At 42.5% G+C, this 20,344-nt stretch overlaps 1 protein-coding gene across 10 annotated transcripts in view; it reads left to right on the top strand.

Moving 5' to 3' along the window:
* SHISAL1 (shisa like 1) overlaps positions 1-20,344 on the top strand; it is an 82,604-nt gene that overhangs the window by 9,781 nt on the left and 52,479 nt on the right. For 8 of the 10 annotated variants that reach the window (XM_081191922.1, XM_081191929.1, XM_081191928.1 and 5 more), the window contains one exon: positions 19,663-19,754. The gene's annotated coding sequence lies outside the window, so the exon portion shown is untranslated. Of the gene's footprint in view, positions 1-13,808; positions 13,888-19,662; positions 19,755-20,344 lie in introns of those variants that run through there. The other 2 variants (XM_081191926.1, XM_081191930.1) reach the window with 1 other exon arrangement.

The raw sequence follows: 20,344 nt of genomic DNA, 5'->3' as shown, positions 1-20,344 counted from the left end.
TCAAACCATGGCTTCAGATCCTGGCTTGTTCTCAAACCATAGTAAACATGCCAGAAGTCAACAGGATCAGAATTTGGTTTGAAATCTAAAACAATTGCCTCCAGCCTTCTCTGGCCCACGAAAGAGGAGGAACGTGCAAGTGGTACAACATCTGCTTCTTATGCAGAAGGTCCCAGGTTTAGTCCCTGGCATCGCCAGAAAGGGCTGGTAGGACCCTTGCCAGAAATACTTGACATCTGCTGCCAGTTAATGTAGTCATTGCCCAGCTAGATGGCTTGGCGCGTTATAGAGCTAGATCTAGGATATAGATATAGGTATAGGTATAGATCTAGGATCCCTGACCTTTAGCATGAAGGTTGGGTCTGTTGAGAGGGGGAGCCCAACAATCTCTGGAGGGTATCCAATTGGGTATCCCTGCCTTACTGCATTTGCTTTCCTTCCACCCCCTTTTGGAGGAAGAATAAATCCCCCCCCCAAAAAAATGCAATAGGGGAGGGGAAGCCAAATGTTCAAGTGATGATTGGTGAGCTTTTTCTGCTCACAGAGATCATCCTTTGACACTCTCCTCCAGGTCTCTTCAGAAGGCACTCCAGGAAGACTCACCACGTGAAGACCTATTCTCAGGCCTTCTAACTCTTAATTTTATCTCTTCTATGTTACATTGCTTTTAGCTGTTAGGTGTCTTTATGTTAAAAAATAGTTACGCTTGTTGTGCATTTTATTCTATAATTTATTGATTTATTTGTAAAGGACTCAGAAATATTTTATTATTGAAGGGTGGCATATAAATAAACAATGCTTTCCAAACTTTTGTTTATATATATCAAGGTGGCAGGTGCATGAAATAAACCATAATTTAAAAGTGAGGGGGAAAATCCTGATTATTCATCAAATCCCCTGCCTTGTCGCAAGCAAAGCCCACTCGAACAATTCTTTTTCATCAGCATTCTCCAATTTAATGGTTGATAAAAGAACTATGCAAAGAGTAAACAAAATATGTTTATTTATAAGAGCGTACACTCATAATTGTCCTAATGAATTCACTGGAAAGGGCTCTCAAGTTGGTCTGCAAAGATAGCCAATGCTGCTGGAAGTTTCCTGCTTGGCAGGGGGTTGGACTTTTCCTGCTTGGCAGGGGGTTGGACTCGATGGCCCTTGTGGTCTCTTCCAACTCTAGGATTCTATGATTCTAAGTTCTGGTTCTGCCAATTCCTGGGTGTCATAGCTGTGCCTGTGTGGGGTGTGGTTAGAGTTTCAGACTGGGGTGCTCATATTGCTGCTCAGCTATTTTTAAAAATATTATTTATTAAATTTCTATACCGCCCTTCATCCAAGAATCACAAAACAGTTTGCAATATAGAAAAGGAAAAATACATACCATAGTACAGTGGTACCTTGGGTTACAGACGCTTCAGGTTACAGACTCCGCTAACCCGGAAGTAGTACCTCAGGTTAAGAACTTTACCTCAGGATGAGAACAGAAATTGCGCGGCAGCAGGAGGCCCCATTAGCTAAAGTGGTGCTTCAGGTTAAGAACAGTTTCAGGTTAAGAACGGACCTCCGGAACGAATTAAGTTCTTAACCCGATGTACCACTGTACAGCACAAAGACACACACACACACACACACACACACACACACACACCCTGTTTTAATGGCCATAGATTGTTTAATTAGCCAAGGCCAGGAAGAAAAGGTGCCAGGTGAGCCTTCCTGGGGGGAGTATTCCACAAGTGGGGAGCCAGCACAGAAAAGGCCCCTTCTCATGCTGCCACACTCCAGACCTCTCATGGAGGGGGCACATGAAGATCAGATGATGATTGCAGGGGCTGGTTAGGTTGATATGGCGTGAGAGCTATGAAGGTCCTTGAGTGACCTTGAGCCTGTCCGTCTCGCAGCCTAGGCTACATCACAGGGTTGCTGTGAGGATGAAATGGGGAGGAAGAGAGCCATGTTCCCCACCTTGAGCTCTTTGGAGAAAAGGTGGGATAGCAATGCAATAGGTAAAGAGACCCCTGACTATTAGGTCCAGTCGTGACCGACTCTGGGGTTGTGGCGCTCATCTCACTTTATTGGCCGAGGGAGCCGGTGTACAGCTTCCAGGTCATGTGGCCAGCAGGACTAAGCCGCTTCTGGAGAACCAGAGCAGCGCACGGAAACGCCGTTTACCTTCCCGCCGCAGCGGTACCTATTTATCTACTTGCACTTTGATGTGCTTTCAAACTGCTAGGTTGGCAGGAGCAGGAACCGAGCAACGGGAGCTCACCCCGTCGCGGGGATTCGAACCGCCGACCTTCTGATCGGCAAATCCTAGGCTCTGTGGTTTAACCCACAGCGCCACCCACGTCCCTATAGCAATGCAATAAATGAAGTGAATAATCAGACCCTGGAGGTGTTGGGTTTCCTGGTATAGCTGAGGTTCTCCCAGGGCTCTTTCAGATGGCCTTGCTCTTATCAACACAGCAAGAGTGTAGGTCATGCCCCAAACTATTATATATCATTAAAACAGAGGTATAGGAGTCTGTTGAATTGTCATCTGCAAACTTTTTATATAAAAAAAAGCTCCAAATCTCTTTCTCTCTTGTGCACACCTCCATCGTTGTACAAACCTGTTACGAGATGGAGCAGTTGCTATTATTTAGTCTTTCTGCTTTTCTGATGAGTGATAAATAGGGTCGTCTTGACTGAACGTATCAGAGTCTGGCTCCACATTACTCTCATCTCATCCAAAATAGCCGTGTGCAACCCAGACTCCACTGAGAATTCTGAAAGCTTTTCCAGAGGCAGTCAGAGTTGTTTATTCCCACTTATCTTCCCTCTCCTTTAACACCTAATTTTCCCTACTCCTCCCCCTACCAGCCCCTGGAGAAAATTAGCTGCTAAAGGGGATGGAAGATGAGCAGAAATAAACAGCTCCCCTTGTTCTAGCAGAACGGAATTCTTTATTAGTCCAAACCTTGCTTGCCTGTGTGGCAAGGTTCTTAAATCACTTGCTTTTTCGCTTTGGGCTGCTTCATAAGTTAGCTCCTTAAAATGTCGTTGTAAATGCCTAAAATGTGCAAGCGTGCAAACACCTGTTTGGAAATGTGTATGATGTACGTGACTTTATTGAGACTGCAGCCTTTCTCAATTTTGGGTCTCCAGATGTTGGACTACAACTTTCATCATCCCTGACCACTGGTCCTGCTAGTTAGGGATGATGGGGGTTTATGACATTGAATTTTTAATTATGGCTCATCTAATATTGCCAGCTGCTCTGTCGTCGTCCCCCCCTCCATAATATCAGGGGACCCAAGGTTGAGAAAGGACAGTTTAGAGGTTAGATTGGCAACTGCCCCCTGGCTGCACTCCAGTGTAACATGTGAGATGGCTCTTTAAGGCAAATGCCACATCATTACTGCAATGTAGAAATGTTTTTCTAGTCATTTTTCAGCAATTAGTCTCTTCATTTCCAATGCTTTCCAAAAATATTCAGGAAGGTATTAAATCTGAATTTCCTACTGCCTCTCATCTTTCTCTGCTAACTTCCACTTCTAAAAAACAAAAAAAAAACACCCCATCCTTTTGTCTTTCAAATTCCTCTGGCAATTTGCTGAAGCCTTAGGCAAAATCAAGAACAAATTCTAGTGCTGAATTGCAAATTGCATGCAATTGCATGTAATTTCCCACAAACTTTTATTAAAATAAAGACCCGCTATGGGAGGCTACCACTTCACTCTGTAATGTTGTGTAACAAATTTTCTGTGATCTTTACGTAGAAGATTACACACTTCTGATTAAATTTTAAAGATGAAAGTATTTCCAAATTGCCTTGCTGTGACTCTGTCCAACAAGTTCTAGCTTGTGTTGGAAACACTGAGTCAGTGTTGGTTTTTAAATCTGTATGAAAGCCAGAGACAGGTTAGATGCTGCCTAAATTAAATTGCCTGGTTATTAGAAACAAAGCAAATGCAATCAAGAAAGCCATCTGTTGTATCTGATTTGCTATAATCCCTTTTTACAGTGTAAATGTTATTGATGTTTTTAATCTAAATGTGATATCGCTATTGGCAACAACAACAGGGACACCATACAGCCACAGAATTCTTTGGCCCCTCGCTCCCTTCCACACAGTGTGTTCAGCATTTGTGTTGGAAATACAAGGAGCTACAGATGCTCACCCCCTCCCCAACCCAACCCCCCCATATTAGGCTATCCAGTCCAATCCAGCTAAGGCCATACCTGTGTAAAAGCAGAATTCTGCATCCCTGTCCATACCTCAATCAGGCACTGGGTGTGCAAACAGATGCTCTGTATGGTTGTTATCTGAGCTGGATCATCACCCTCAGTGCTTTTCAGCTCATTTTGCTGCCAGTCATATGAATGCACGTCTAGTTCAACAAAGGTGCCACTGGACCTTTCCTATGAAGCCAGCAGTGAGTCTTTTTTTGTAGGGGTGGGGGCTTCTGCTCAAACCCCAAACAACTCTACTGCATTCAAGAATCTGGAGTAAGGTGTTACCAAATACGCTGATGACACTCAACTCTGTTTTTTTCTATCATCTAAGCCAGATGAGACTCCACTGATGCTGAAATCAGTGTCTAGGCTCAACAGTGGACTGCCTAAGAGCTTATTAACTGAAGCTGAATACTTGAAGGTGGAAGTAGTCGGTTTCTGGGTCTATGAAATTGAAGTTCCTCCTACTCTGTTCTCCCAAAAGAGCAGCTATACATTTTCAGGGTACTCCTATCATAACACAGTTTCCAACTCTCCATTAATGTGGGAAAAGACTATGGAGAGGATAACTTTGGTCAGAAAGCAGATTTGTCTCTGATGTCCCTGCCTTCTTTGGAGTTCCAGCAACAGATGCCCATGCTTCTCCAGCCTGAAGAGTTCACATTGGCTTTCTCAGACTCCCTCTCAGAATTCACAGCTAAATGCTGGTCTCTCCCACATGGCCAGAGTCAGCTGCACCTAAAGCAGGCTGGGTCTCTTTCAGGGTAGAGGTTCCACTTGTTAGGGATGGGGCTAGTGGCTCAGAGAAATCGCACCTGGAGGTCTACATGCATCTCAGTGCTTGTGGGTAATATTCTTCTGACTTCTCCGACTGGCAGGTCACTTGGAGCTATCCAGGGCACTGTTTTGCCCAACTCTGCTTGTCTGGGTCTTTTGACCTTTGCTTGGCTTGGTTGACCTCAGTAGGATCTGATCTTGGCTTTGTCTGACCATACTCACTGAAGTCCAGCCTTGGCTTGTTTGACCTTACTCTGCTGAAACCTGATCTCAGCTTGATTGACTTTGTTACAAGATACTAAAGCAGGATTAGTGGTTTGTGACCCTTTCTGGATTCTGTGGTTGGCACGTGTTGCCATTTTGGTTAGAACCCACCCCTTGCATTCTGCCTAGGACAGAACAATTCCTTGATCCAGCAATGCCATTTGAGACCCAAATAGTCTTAGTGGCCTGGAGTGCCTTTAGCCAGGTGTGACTGTTCCGACATTGATGCATGCTCTGGTTAACCTCTCTCAGTTGGATTACTGTAATGTGTTTTTTGTGGGGCTGCTCCAGTGGTTGGAAAGTTCAGCTGCTATAATTTTGATGGGTATAGCTTGACTTGATATTATACCTCTTTTGAAAGATCTGTTTTGTCTGCCTGTTGATTCTGAGCACAGCTTTAGGTGCCGGTGCTTGACAATTAAAGCTCTAGATGGCTTGGGGCCCAAATACCCGAGGGAAGTGTGTCTTCTCATACCAGCCTGTCTTGTGTCTTACAAGCTTCTGCAGAAGCCCTGCTCCAAGCACCCTCTTATTAGCAGGCCTTTTCTGTGTTGCTGCCCTGACCTTTTGAAACTTGCTCCTCCATGGAGGCACATCTGGAATTGACCAGGGCATTTTGGATTTTAGCTGCTTTTTGAAACTTTGTCCTGCCGGATCAGATCAAAGACTCAGGTAATCCAGTATCCTGCTTTCACAGTGCTCAGCCGGATGCCTACCTGAGTATAGCAGCACTCTTACACTTCTAATTCCCAGCAAATGGTATTCTAAGGCAAACTGCCTCTCACTCTGCAGTTGGAACATAGTCCTTGTGGCTAGTAGCCATTGACAGCATTATGATTATTATCATCATCATCATCATATCATCATCATCATTATTAGCCAACATGAATGTGCCTAAACCTCTTCTAAAGCCATCCAAATTGGTGCCCATCAATGCTTCCTGTAAGAGTAAATTTCATAGTTTAACATCTTGTCTTATCCCATGACTACTAAGTTTAAGATTTTTTAAAATACAGAGTTATTTTATCAAAAGTTTTTTGGAAGTTGGAAGTTCATGTTGTCTGTCTATATGCTTGTTGTCAAATAACTCTAAAAGCTTTGTGAGAAGCCATGCCTATTCTGTCCCCCCACCCCCTGCAGTTTGGGGCTTTTTATTTGTATCTTGTGTGTTTGTTGGTTGGTTTTAAGTTCAATTTATATGTTAAGCGGATTAGTTTGTTTTGTACACCACCCTGAAATGCTTTTGATGAACACCTGGAATGCTTTTGGTGCAAGAGATCTTTTTTTTAAAAAAATGTTTCTCCTCATTTCCACAAGGGTAGTGGATGGATTAGGATGGATTACCTCTGCAGGTTGATTGATCTACATGCTGGGCCTTAGAGGATTGTTTGGGGGGGGGGAGTTTCGGGAGGTGGAATAAAAGTAGCAGTTTCTGAGGCAGTTTTTAGATAGGGATTAGGATAGGGTTTAGTTGGGGAGATAGGGCTTGATTTGAGATGAGAGATAGGGATTAGGATAGGGTTTGCCTGAGGGAGAATTGGTTCTGATTTGAGTTGAACATCTGCTCTGAGGAGACTATAGAAAGAGGAAAGAGCTTTGCAGCTTAGATAGGAAGACCAGGCTGAGTGTCCAGGGAAAGTGGACAGACCAGAGTTACCTGGAGGGCTGTGTCTGAGCCAGGAGAGGGAGAAGCTGTGGGAAGACAGACTCCCTGGGTCTGTTATACTAATTCAAATACAGTGGTACCTCGGGTTACATACGCTTCAGGTTACATAAGCTTCAGGTTACAGACTCCGCTAACCCAGAAATAGTGCTTCAGGTTAAGAACTTTGCTTCAGGATGAGAACAGAAATCGTGCTCTGGCAGCAGCAGGAGGCCCCATTAGCTAAAGTGGTGCTTCAGGTTAAGAACAGTTTCAGGTTAAGTACAGACGTCCGGAATGAATTAAGTACTTAACCTGAGGTACCACTGTACCTCAGGAGTGGGATTGTTAAGAGAGTGGGTAACTGATGGAAAGTGCCCCTCACTCATGAACCAAAGTATTAAGCTGCGAAGGAAGCTGTGCTGTGTCCAAAGTATTTAACTGTCACACCTGACACAACTAAGTAACGGAATGAGAGTGAAGTAACAGAAACCACGTTAAGCATTTTACCACCTATTCTAGAAACCTGGACATCTACCTGAAGCATACTGGCTGATTTTTTAGCAAGTGAAGTTTAAGAAAAGCTTTGACATCTTTATATTTAGTTTAAGTAATAAGTTAACTTCTACTGAAAGAACGCATCTCCTGACCCAACTTTGTTTCACCAACCTCTTTTTGTAAATAAAAGTTTTCTTGTTTGCCCAACTCCTGCCTGATCTCACACAAGACCCCCACAAGATAGCTTGGGGTAAATTGTAGAAATTCGTTTTATTGGCGTACCATGCAGTGGGTCTGCTATATTCAGTTGGGGGCGATTAGTGGGCTGAGTCTCTACAGAAGACAATTTGGGTGTAGACACAGAAGCTCCTAGAGTACCTTTTACGGCTGAGTGAAAATTCCTTCTCGGTATGTTAGGCTTGGCTGGTAAGGCAGGTCTGGGAACGAGGGCCAGAGGGCAAGTGGAAGAAGCCCTATAATGAATTTGACCAAACATGATGCAGAGTGTGATTGAAGGCCTATGTCTGTGGTGGCAGAGATTATTCCTCTGCATCATCATCTTAGCCGTGCAGGCTTTTCCTTCAGCAGAGCTCTCTGAGTGGTGAAATAACTGCTTTAGCCTTGTCCTCACAGTTTTGGGTTTTTGACTCCCCAGCCCCCAAACTGGAAAAATACTGTGGCCATTTTAGGAAGTGCTTTGTAGGTAAAATTCCTTACAACCGTACTGATTTGGGGTGCTAAATTGGGATAACAAATCCTCAGTGGTCCAGACCCTCTTAATCTTGCTACATCCGATGAACTTCAGCTATTGACACTAGAAGAGGCAGACAAATGTGCTTGGGATTGTTCATCCTCAATCTGCCCAATCGTTATTTATCATGACTGATGAAGGTTTGCCCGGGGAGTTTATTGAGTGGACTCCTGCTAGTTATCTGTGAATTTGAGAAGGAGGGAGGGAGAGCAATACCAAGACTGGTATGAGACCACCTTTGAAAGAACCCCACGTTGATCCTTTGTGCTGTTATGTATCAGAGCAAGGAAAGGCCACTGCACAAAACAAGTTGAAATAGGTCTAAACTGCTTGGTTCTTTCTATGCTCTGACCCGGTATATAAGGAAGGGTACATGTATTATGGTATCGTTTCTGTTCTTGCAACAAACTTCTGGTCATCTGAGAAATGATGACTTTCTTTCAGTCTGCCTTACATGTCATTACTAATGAGAGAGCGCTGAAGAATGACTGGAAGTAATCAGCTGTAACCATTCTCCTGCAGCCTAAATTTGAAAAATAATCTTTCTTTATACTAATGCAGTCATTCAGCTTGAATTAAGCCTCTATGTGTGTGTTTTGCATTAAGGCTTTTATTGCACTTGATTTCATTATTTGTTCCCTTTTCATGGCTGAAACATATTAATCAGCAGCTTGGCTGTTTCTGTTCCTTTTCTTGTTAACTTTCTACCTCTGCGTTTCAATCAATTGATGTTATTTATGCTACAAACCACCATGAGAACTTCAGATCAAGGGTGGTATGCAAATTTAATGATTAATAAATAATAATGACATTCCCCCCTCATTTGTGGTTTGCCACAATATTTAACCTTCTTACAATTATAAAAAATCACTTGACTAATCTAATATTAAGGCCAAATGGGCTACAGTTATGTCACATGTGTGTAAATGCGGAGTATTTGATGCTGACTCTAATGTAGTATAAAAATATGATACTGTGTTAAGGCTGTTTGCAGCCTAAGTAGCACAGCAGGATCTTGTGTCTCAAGGACCTGCAGTATAACAACCTCATCAAGGCTCAACAAATATTTTATTATATAAAAATAATAATACATGTGACTCAGGATCTCAGTACCTGAAGGACCACCGCTTCTGACATGAACCAGCCCTGACCCTGACCCTGACCCTGACTGGGCAAAAACAAACAAAATGAATTTTAACAGGGAGAAATGTAAAGTATTGCACTTGGGCAAAAAAAATGAGAGGCACAAATACAAGATGGGTGACACCTGGCTTGAGAGCAGTACATGTGAAAAGGATCTAGGAGTCTTGGTTGACCACAAACTTGACATGAGCCAACAGTGTGACGCGGCAGCTAAAAAAGCCAATGCAATTCTGGGCTGCATCAATAGGAGTATAGCATCTAGATCAAGGGAAGTAATAGTGCCACTGTATTCTGCTCTGGTCAGACCACACCTGGAGTACTGTGTCCAGTTCTGGGCACCACAATTCAAGAAGGACACTGACAAACTGGAACGTGTCCAGAGGAGGGCAACCAAAATGGTCAAAGGCCTGGAAACGATGCCTTATGAGGAACGGCTAAGGGAGCTGGGCATGTTTAGCCTGGAGAAGAGGAGGTTAAGGGGTGATATGATAGCCATGTTCAAATATATAAAAGGATGTCACATAGAGGAGGGAGAAAGGTTGTTTTCTGCTGCTCCAGAGAAGCGGACACGGAGCAATGGATCCAAACTACAAGAAAGAAGATTCCACCTAAACATTAGGAAGAACTTCCTGACAGTAAGAGCTGTTCGACAGTGGAATTTGCTGCCAAGGAGTGTGGTGGAGTCTCCTACTTTGGAGGTCTTTAAGCAGAGGCTTGACAACCATATGTCAGGAGTGCTCTGATGGTGTTTCCTGCTTGGCAGGGGGTTGGACTCGATGGCCCTTGTGGTCTCTTCCAACTCTATGATTCTATGATTCTATGATTCTATTCTATGACCCTGTCGTCTTCATCAAAGGACCTTCTCTGTGTGCCAGGGGAGTGGTGGAGGTTGGCTGCATAAGAATGAGCTTTTCAGTGGTAGCTCCCTGTCTGTGAAACACACCTTGTGCCACCGTTGTCAGGTTTTAGGTGCCATTTTTATTTACCCAGGCTTTTGATGTTGAAGCCAGTCTCCACTGTAGCGCTAACCTTTAAGAGGGTGGGGAATAACTTTTCCTCCGTGTTGAATAGCTGGGTGAGCATTTTTAGGAATCTTTACATGATTACTTGGTGGTGACCATAACCAGGAAGGCTTCCATTCATGGTCTGAATGCAATTGCAGGGTCTTGTGCTATTTGGTGTGTGCACTGAGTCTAAGAAATTGAAATGAGAGCTGCTGCTGTAGAGATCTAATTGTTGCCTTCTAACACTCTTGCACTGTGTTCCTTTACTGTTCTTGGTGGAATGTAGTATCTCTTGCTCCCCACCCCCTTTTTAAAGTCAGGTTGTGCTGCTACCATGTGGTGTTAACCAAACAATTTGGTGTCCTAGACTGAGATTTTGTAATCTAGCATAGCAATTAATCTTAGAGTGGTACCTCGGGTTACAGACGCTTCAGGTTACAGACTCCGCTAACCCAGAAAGAATACCTCAGGTTAAGAACTTTGCTACAGGATGAGAATAGAAATCATGTGCCAGTGGTGCAGCGGCAGCGGGAGGCCCCATTAGCTAAAGTGGTACCTCAGGTTAAGAACAGTTTCAGGTTAAGAACGGACCTCCATAACAAATTAAGTTCTTAACCCGAGGTACCACGGTATTAGGAACTGCTAGTAGACACTCTCAGCTCTTCAGGAGTTCCCTGGAAGTTCCACCCTTTTGTTCCCTGAGGCAGGAATTTCCCTCACCACCACAACACCAATTTATTACTTGTAACCCACCCATCTGACTGGGTTGCCCCAGCCACTCTGGGTGGCTCCCAACAGAATATAAAAAACACAGTGAAACGTCAAACACTAAAAGTAGTAAGCACATGCTGATTCATAGGAGCCCAGTTGAGACTGAGTCCGAATTACATTTTCAGACATCTAGCATATTGATCCACTTTTCAGAATATTCCCAAAGCAGAGGCACCGGGATTTGCTTGCCCCTCCTTTTAGACCGCCAAATCAGCAGTCTTGTGGTTGGTACATTTCTTGTCGTAGTGCTGCTGAGCTACGTGTGTGTGTGTGTGTGTGTTTTAAAAAAACACCAACCCAAGTTTTCATTAATGCTCATATTCTCTTTTGTAAAGAAAGTCATTCTCTAGAGGTTAGAATTTATTGCGCTTTTTCACATGTGTGCTGACATTTTTGCGATGGCTTTGCAGTATGTTTATATTGTGGTGTGGTTTATGAAAGAGAGAAAGCCAATATTGTGTTTGATATTGAAGAGCAGCATAGTAAATTCACATCACAGATTACGGTATATGTAGGCTTTTTGTTCAGAAGCACCACTATATGTAATGCTGCTGGCTGTAACAGTATCAAAATGTAAGCTATGCAGTACCAAGAAATACATTCCCCTTAATTTTGCACATTCTGTACCTGATGAGAAACTTATTTCACGTTGGGAGCAAAATGTTTAATTCAAATGGCCCAATAGGCATGTGTCTCCACTTCAGACAATGCCCAAATCCAGAATCTAAGTGGGCTGCTTCAGAATGATTTGGAGTCTGTCCAATGCAAAGCAGGGCTTCCCTGAAACCAGGCTGCTCCAAAAGTTTCTGCTCTTCAGAAGACTTAGAACATTCAGAGAGCTGGTTTCAGTCTGTCTGTTTAGAAATAGTTAACATTTCACCTCCAAGCTCTTCATTAAAAAACAACAACAGTGGAAAAGGAAGACTATGGAGGTTGTCTTGTGACTGACAGCTCTAGCTTCCAGGCAGGAACTAACCAGGGCTGTATCTTTTTTTGCTTCCAAACAGTGCTTTTGGCAGACCCTTCTGAATACTGTACTTTGTTTGTATAACCAACTGTTGGGGAAAGTGGCCAGGGGTTGCAAGTTCTTCTTGATGTTCATTTAGTATTGAAATATTAAGAGAAAACACCCTGTTCTGCATAATTCAGCAAAGGTAGTTGGGAAATGGGCTTAATGATGAAAGTCTGCAAATGTGTCACCAACATGGAAAGCTTGGAAAGTTCTGCCCTATAGTAAGAAACTTGTCTTAGAGAATGGTTCAAGAGTTCATGACTTTTAAAGCTGAACAGGTCAAGGCCCAGGTGGGTGATAGCTTGAGAGCTGCATGTAAGCTGCTATAATGATCTGGCTATAAGTGCAATACAAAAAATTGGCAAGATATAACATACTATTAAAACATTAAAAATGTTACACTTTCTCCTGAATATCCTATGGTGTTGGTAGTTCCATAAATGTGCTTTGCTACAGGCACTGTTTTGATCACCTTGCATTAGAAATATTCACTGACTTTCAGCCATATACCCTGAATTTTAGAAACTACATAATTTGGCAGTCAAGAAGAAAGGAAGGTTAAAATTATGGTTCACATATTGGTTGGCATGACCTTCCTGTCACTTGAGCTTCCACGTTGATATTGACTATTTTTAGGAATAATAATATCCCATGTTGGCTAATTCACAGATGAATACATATTCAGAGCTTAGCCAGTCTGCTTGAGCTAGAGGCTCTGGCTGTTTTCATGAGCAATGAGCACTGCCTGGATTTCTGAATGACCCTGTTTCATTCATGCAGTGAGCAGCAAATATCCAGTAAGGGAAATCTTTTTTGTGCATCAGTAGTTCTTGCCTGTATGTTCTCAGCTGTTTTGTTCTTTGGGGAGCATGAATTGTTGTGTTCTATAATTGTCAAGAGGATGTGGCAAGGGGAAAAAAGAAAATTGCAGATGTTCCAGTTTGGATTACTTCTTGACTTCCTTGTAGAGGAGTTTATTAGCTCTCCAAAAGTCATTCAGCCTTGTGTCTTTGTCGGAGCACAGTTCATAAGAGTTTTCATTTGAAGTGGTCCCTTGTAATAAGGTTTTAAGACAGAGAAGTTGATGCAGACATTCTGCCACTTTTCATAAAGGCAACAGCAATAGTAATATAAAAACCGTTAGCAGATAACAGCTTCTTTGTGGCTATCCTGGGAGTCTTGGAGCTGGACCTCTGAAGATCTCTCCTAACTTATGATAGCTCTGTCAATTTATTTTTCTTCAAAGTCAGAGCTTTAGTAGTTTACAAAAACCATTCCAAATCCTATTGTTTTTCCTCTTTCAAGCTGATACACCTTGTTCAAGTGAGACTCATCTTTATTTATTTGCATTTATTTTATTTAAAATATTTTGGCTCCTCCATCCAAAATGGCTTATATTCAAAACAGAAGACAAAATAGCACAAAATTTAAAACGTTATAAAAACTTAACATTACATTTTTTCTCTTTTTTAAAATACGATTTTAAAAAGCTTTTTCATAATACAGTAAGATAAAAGAGACTAATCTGAATAAAAACCAAAACAGAGAGAGAAAGGGAAAGGGAAAAGAGAACACAGTCTCTCTCAAAGGGTAGTCCTCATCCCTTGTCCAACACAGAAAGTGGTGAGGCCTTCCAGCTTTCTCCTGGGAGCTTTCCTTTCTTCTACCAGCCTCTCACTCTAGATTCCAATTCTTTTCCAGAACCGGAGGGAACATGGGCGTTCTATAGCCATGGGTCCTCCCACTCATAGTCACCTTAACTGACCAAGAGGGTGGGCGCATCAGAAGAACCTGTGGAGCACATCTTAAGGTGCAGGCAGGATGATATGTTTGACCCAACTGTTTATAAACACTTCATTATTAGTGACATAATTCATTCATTGAATTATGATCTAATTCCAGTGAATTAATAATTCATTGGGAACTGGACAAGAACTGGGTAGCATTGCAGCTTGGGCAGGCAAAAGAGTCTAAAGTCCAAAAAATGTGAGGGGGTTGTACGAGCTCATTCGACCTTGTGTCACCAGCATTCCCTTTATTCCCTCCCTGCATTTCCCCCTTTTGCCTGTCAACTTTGAGAGAGCCCGTCCTCCTCACCAACTTTTCCCTTTGTATAGTTTTAGGTTCTGTTGGAAAGTTCTAATCTGTCATTACATGGAACTTCTGCCTTGTCTTGCTTGACAAAAGGATGCAGGTTTTAATTCGTAGTGTCTGCTCCCCTGGTGGCATGCAGTAATTAGTTTTTTGTTCTGGAATCGGAGGTGGGAAATGGAAGTCAAGCTAGGAGCTTATTAATTGAAGTCAAAACTTTGCCTGTTATGCATGTAAGTCAGGGTTGCAACACACAAAGCCTAGCAAGGAGGTTATCTGGCTGGTTGGGGTGTCCAACTGGAGTGCTCCTTGGCCTGCATGGACCATCTTCAAGGCTAGGAACAGCAAACCCTTAGGCAGGGCTGATTCGCCAGTAGCTGCTACTTCTTGCAGCAGCAAAGACTGTTCCTTTTCCATTTTGAGGAGTGTTTAGGAGTATGGAGCAAAGTGGGTTGCATTAGAATGGAGTGCACAGTTTGCCAGCATTTTCCTGGAAAGGGTTGGAAAAACCCTCTAGCTATCTGGTGATATTGGAGAGCAGAACTGTCCCTACAGGTAAGATATTTGGAAGGTGAGCAGTGCCATTTGGGGAGAAGGCAGCTTGGGGTTCTCAAATATTCATAATCGAAAGCTAAGTGCTGAAACTGGGTGGGGAGGGGCAGAGATTGGTGGTTTAGGGGAGCAGTGGAGGGATTTGGGGAGGCAAGATAGCACCTTGAAATTTGACCTTAAGAGTATGCTAGATTTTTGCTAACTTGGTCCAACCACTTCATCTGAATCCAAGCTGGCACCTTGGACATTGGATGGCGTGGGTGACAGTTTGGCTTTCCAACACATTTTATGTTAATGCCTAGATGTAAGCCATGCACAGCTTTCTAGATGTAGTTATCCTTTTCTAGAAGCATTTTATAATTTTGCTATTTAATAATATTCATTTCTATAATCATTAAGATACGTGAGACCTTTGGTGATTTTAATGTATTACCTCGCACAAAACTTTGACATCAGTTTGGAGGGGATACCAAATTTGGGGGTTAATATTTAATATGTATAATGTGAGCTGTGGCAGGACCCCACAAAACAGTGGTACCTCTGGTTACTAACTTAATTTGTTCCGGAGGTCTGTTCTTAACCTGAAACTGTTCTTAACCTGAGGTACCACTTCAGCTAATGGGGCTTCCTGCTGCCACCATACTGCCGCTGCACGATTTCTCTCCTCATCCTGAGGTAAAGTTCTTAACCCGAGGTACTACGTCTGAGTTAGCGGAGTCTGTAACCTGAGGTACCACTGTATTGGGAATGGACAGACGCCTTGCATTGCTCCTGGTACTGTGGCCACATGCTTGCTTCACTATTGCTGTGATCTGTTTACATGGGCCAGTATTAATATCATGCCATTAATTCTAATCCAGTGGTGACAGTATTGAAAAACGATGACATAACAAAAGGCCGAGGGCTATAACAAACTCAGCTGCAAATGATTTGGCAAATGTGGCAGAGAATACAGCTGTGTCTGTTTTCATAGATGAAACATTTCAATGCAAGCTATGTCGTGATGAACATAACTCATACTTGATTTACAATCAAGGTTGTTGTTCATGTATATCATATTGTCTATTGACTGGATGAGCTGTAATATTCTCCAAAGTAGATTTTATTGGCATGTGTAGCAGATCCCACTCCTCTGGCTACCAATTGTGGCAGATCCCACCTACGTATGCTCTAAATATAGCCACCATGTGTTATTGTATTGTTTTTGTGTGAGGGTAAACTTATATCCTTGAAGACTCAGGCAGGAGTTGAACCAATAAAGAAAGTTTTATTTTACAGAACGAAGTGTCAGGAGATAATGTTCTTTCAGGAAACTGTTAACTTATTAATAATTATACTTAATCTAGTGGATGATACAGGCTTCTAAACAAGGTAATAAATGCACAGCTTCTTTTAAATGTCAGCTGCTTAATTCAGTTATTACTCCTCAGTTAGATGTTACAGGTTTCTAGACTAGATGGAAAATGCTCAGTTTATTTCCACTTCTTTCACTTCAGTTCCTAAACTTAGTTGTTGTGTAGGTGTTACAGCTTAATACTTTGGTACTTTCTGTCCATTTCCGAGCCTCTGATCAGTCATACTCCTGAGATACCTCTGGCAGTCTAACAGACCCAGGGGATCCCCACGCACCCCTTTTTTCCTGGTTTGGGAGTCTTCTCTTTCTGGAAGATCTCTCCCCTCCTGACTGGAAGGAGACCCAAGGAGACCGTCTCCTCACAGCTTCTCCTTCTCCTGCCTCCAACTCAGCCCTCCGGTTAACTCCTGTCTGAATGCTCTCCCGAGACACTCAACACCGTCTTCCTATCTAAGCTCAGAGACTCCTTTCTCTAGCTGTAGATATTTTTCCCTGGGTGGATGGTACACACATAGACCAGGACCAACCTTCTTTCTCTCTTAAACCATCTCCCCATCAGAATCCTCTCTCTGAAACAGCTCCTTTTATTCTCCTTCCCAAAGTGCTGGCTCCGCCCACCCCTGTCTGTCTAGGTAGCCAATCAGAGAGAGGCTACATTCCAGCTGCGTAAAAGTCAGACTTTTCTACACCCACATCTGTCTCTCCTCCTCATAGTCAATCCAGAGGCCTTATCACACTTGGAGGGAACATCCAGGCCTGCAAGAACATGGAGCAGGGCCAGGGAAGGGTGTCGCGTAGGGAGAATTCTCAGGGTTGGAGGGCCACATTTGGCTCCCCATCCCTGGTTTCAGGAAATGAGCCAACTTCAGGTTGTGAAATAGAAACACTAACCAGAGTTTTCAGTTCAGACAAAACAAGTCACCACAGTTAGCTGAAAAAGGAAGCGAAAAATATCCAGTCTACTCTTCACGCCTGTGGCAGCAGCAGACTGGGATTGGGGGGGGGGGAGCAAGTTCAAGACTCAAACAGGCTCATTCCTTCAGCAATTTAGATTTATGCCTGAGCAAAGTCATTTATCTTCATTAAGGCTCAATTCTAACATTACAGGAATGGTGTGGTTTTCTCTTTTCATTGTGGCTCCATTCTATGCTACTCCATGTAATTTAATACTATCGTATCTGGTTTTAGTTGTGCTGGTGTTTTTTTCCACTTGATTCCGCACCTCTCATGTTTTTGCTGTGTATTCTCCATCAGCTCATAAAGTGACTATGTCAGGGTGTGTGGAGAGGATTATTTTCAAACTAGACGGTACCTATTCTGAGGAATAGCCTCCTTCAGTTATTCTTCTGTAGAAGTACTGCCTAGTTTGAAAAGGATCCCTTCTACACTTTGACATATTTCGCTTCATGAGTCAATGGAGAATACACCGGGCCACCTGTCAGTCTGCATTCTGCCATCTGCTTAAGACCTTTTAGCTTACTAACTTTGAATGTAACTGCTTCTTCATCTTCTTTTAGAAACCAGTATCTGCTTTTGTTCTTGTTGTTTTTATAATGTCACCCACCTGGCAGATTGTGTGCCACTTGGAACAATTTTGTTTTAGAAAAGTGTGGCATGAACTGGCCTTAACACAGTCACCATTAGGAACCGAGGCTTCCAAGCAGACCCCTATCAGGCATTTTGAGCAGTTCAAACAGTTCAGAGCACTTGATGTACTGTACATGAATTTGCAAATAATATTCTGTTTGTTTGAGCATCACTTACATTCTATTTCCTATCTGCAAGTACATTAAAAAAAGAAAACTCCAGGTGATTACCTCCCAGTACACCTGGTTTGTCTCTGGTGGCAATGCCTGAAACACTTATATATACTGTACTAGTAAGCATTTCATTAAACTAATGAATGATATCATGGGCTATGAATATATAGACCTTATGATCATTCTGTGATCTGAAAGGAAAGATGAAGAGATATGATCTCAAGGTCACACACTCCATCTTCTGTGCATTTTCAGACTGAATCTTGCAGTCAGCAGTAAGGAGTGAATATTTTCATGTTTAAGGTTACCGTAAAAAAGCTGCCAGATAACTGACTAATTATAAAAGGTCACAGATGAATATCAATTGGATGATAAATTTAAGAAAAAATTGCCCTTGTTTATTAATTTTGGGGGAAACAGTTTAATGAGAATCTTCAGCCATATTACTTGTTTTCTCTGCAGTAAACTTTGCTGCCAAAGCCAATACGATCTCTTGTTGCTCTGATCATGGGTTGTCCCCCATTAAACCCATATACTAATAGATTTGTTGTGCTTTAGAAATAAATGCCATAGTAATAGTTGGCAAAAATAAAACTCTCCCGTCCTCCTCTCTGGTTGTCTTTGGTTGCCTTACTTTGGCCCTCATGCCTATACTGAGCACACAGCTCCCAAAATGTTGAATCTCTCCCATCACTTTGATCATGTGGCACCCTTTTCTTAAACAACTACATTGGTTTTCTGTTTGCTCCCAGATCCCAACACACTCTACATGTTTAACCTCAAAGCCCACCATGGCCTTGCCCCATATCTCCCCATTGCATTTGCTTGTCCAGCTCCCACTCTCAGCTGGCCAAATGTCTCCTATTCCCTATAGTGCCTTAGCTTGCCACTCCTTTGTGCAGTCATACCTCGGCTTACAGATGCTTCAGGTTGTGTGATTTCGGGTTGCGCACCGCGCTGAACCCGGAAGTACCGGAATGGGTTAGTTCCGGGTTTCGGCGCATGCGCAGAAGCACTAAATCGTGCTTTGTGCATGCGCAGAATTGCAACCCGCTCGTGCGCAGGCTCAGTGGGTTGCGAACATGCTTCCCGCACAGATCACGTTTGCAACCCGAGCATCCACTGTACTTGGAACTTCCTAGCAGAACAACTTTGTGATGTCAGAGCAATATTTAGCAGAACTGTGTTTTTTAGACCTGTAGATGTTCGTTTATTTATATAAAAAAATTCTATACAGTGGTACCTCAGGTTAAGAACTTAATTCATTATGGAGGTCCGTTCTTAACCTGAAACTGATCTTAACCTGAGGTACCACTTCAGCTAATGGGGCTGCCACGCGACTTCTGTTCTCATCCTGAAGCAAAGTTCTTAACCCAAAGTATTATTTCTGGGTTAGCAGAGTCTGTAACCTGAAGCATCTGTAACCCGAGGTACCACTGTATACCACCATATCGTAAGAAATATCAAAGTGGTTTATCTATCTACAAAATAGCTACAAAAATTAAAATCAGGGACCAACAACTAACACAAAAATTGTCCAGTAGCATCTAAGAGACCAACTAAGTTTGTTCTTGGTATGAGCTTTTGTGTGCATGCACACTTCTTCAGATACACTTTTTCCTGACAGAAGTCACCAGACCTTTATATATAGTGAGAGGGTGGGGAGAGGTATTACTCAGAAAGGTGGTGGGAGTGGGTGATTGGCTGATAGGTGTGGTAAACCTGTTGACGACTGTTGACAACTGCAATTGGTCTTACAGGAAAAAGCAAGGGATGAGATGGCCATTAACCATTTGTTATTCATTGTTTTCCTTTTATTTCATCTCAGGACATTTTTGACCCAAAAATCTGCGATGTAATTTTTACTGAAGATGCCAAGATGGACTTTGAATATATGAAGAATTCTGAGTCCTCAGTTTGGTACGTTAAAATTAAATCATCTATAAAAGGCTGCATTTCTGTAGGAATTAACTTCTTTTCCTGCTAGACACACATTTACACAGCTTAGATTTCAAACTGTGCTCACAGAATAATATATCAGGAAGTTTTTAATGTTTGTTTTTTCGTTGTGTTTTTATTAGGTTGGAAGCCACCCAGAGTGGCTGGGGCCAGTCAGTCAGATGGGTGGCGTTGAAATAATATTTTATTATTACTACTATTGTTATTATTATTACTATTATTTCACCAGTAAATTTTTTAATAGGTCTGACTGGTAAAAATTTTAAATAGGGCAATAGGTATACAGATTGTCTTCAGTTTGGCCTAATGTGCACTATATTCTGTAATTAATACAATTCACCAAGGGATAGATTTCTTTGTTCGTTTCAGAGTTTTCTAGAAGTCTAGTCAGAAGATTTTAAATTTAAGTGGTTGCTGGCCAATTTGGACAAGTTTGTTATCTGAAGAGTACAGTGGTACCTCGCAAGACGAATGCCTTGCAAGACAAAAAACTCGCTAGACGAAAGGTTTTTCCGTTTTCGATTTGCCTCGCAAGACGAAATTTCCCTATG

This window comes from Podarcis bocagei (genome assembly GCF_964188305.1).
Source record: "Podarcis bocagei genome assembly, chromosome: 4".
Taxonomy (NCBI): Eukaryota; Metazoa; Chordata; class Lepidosauria; order Squamata; family Lacertidae; genus Podarcis; species Podarcis bocagei.
This window is presented reverse-complemented; position numbering and strand designations above follow the sequence as displayed.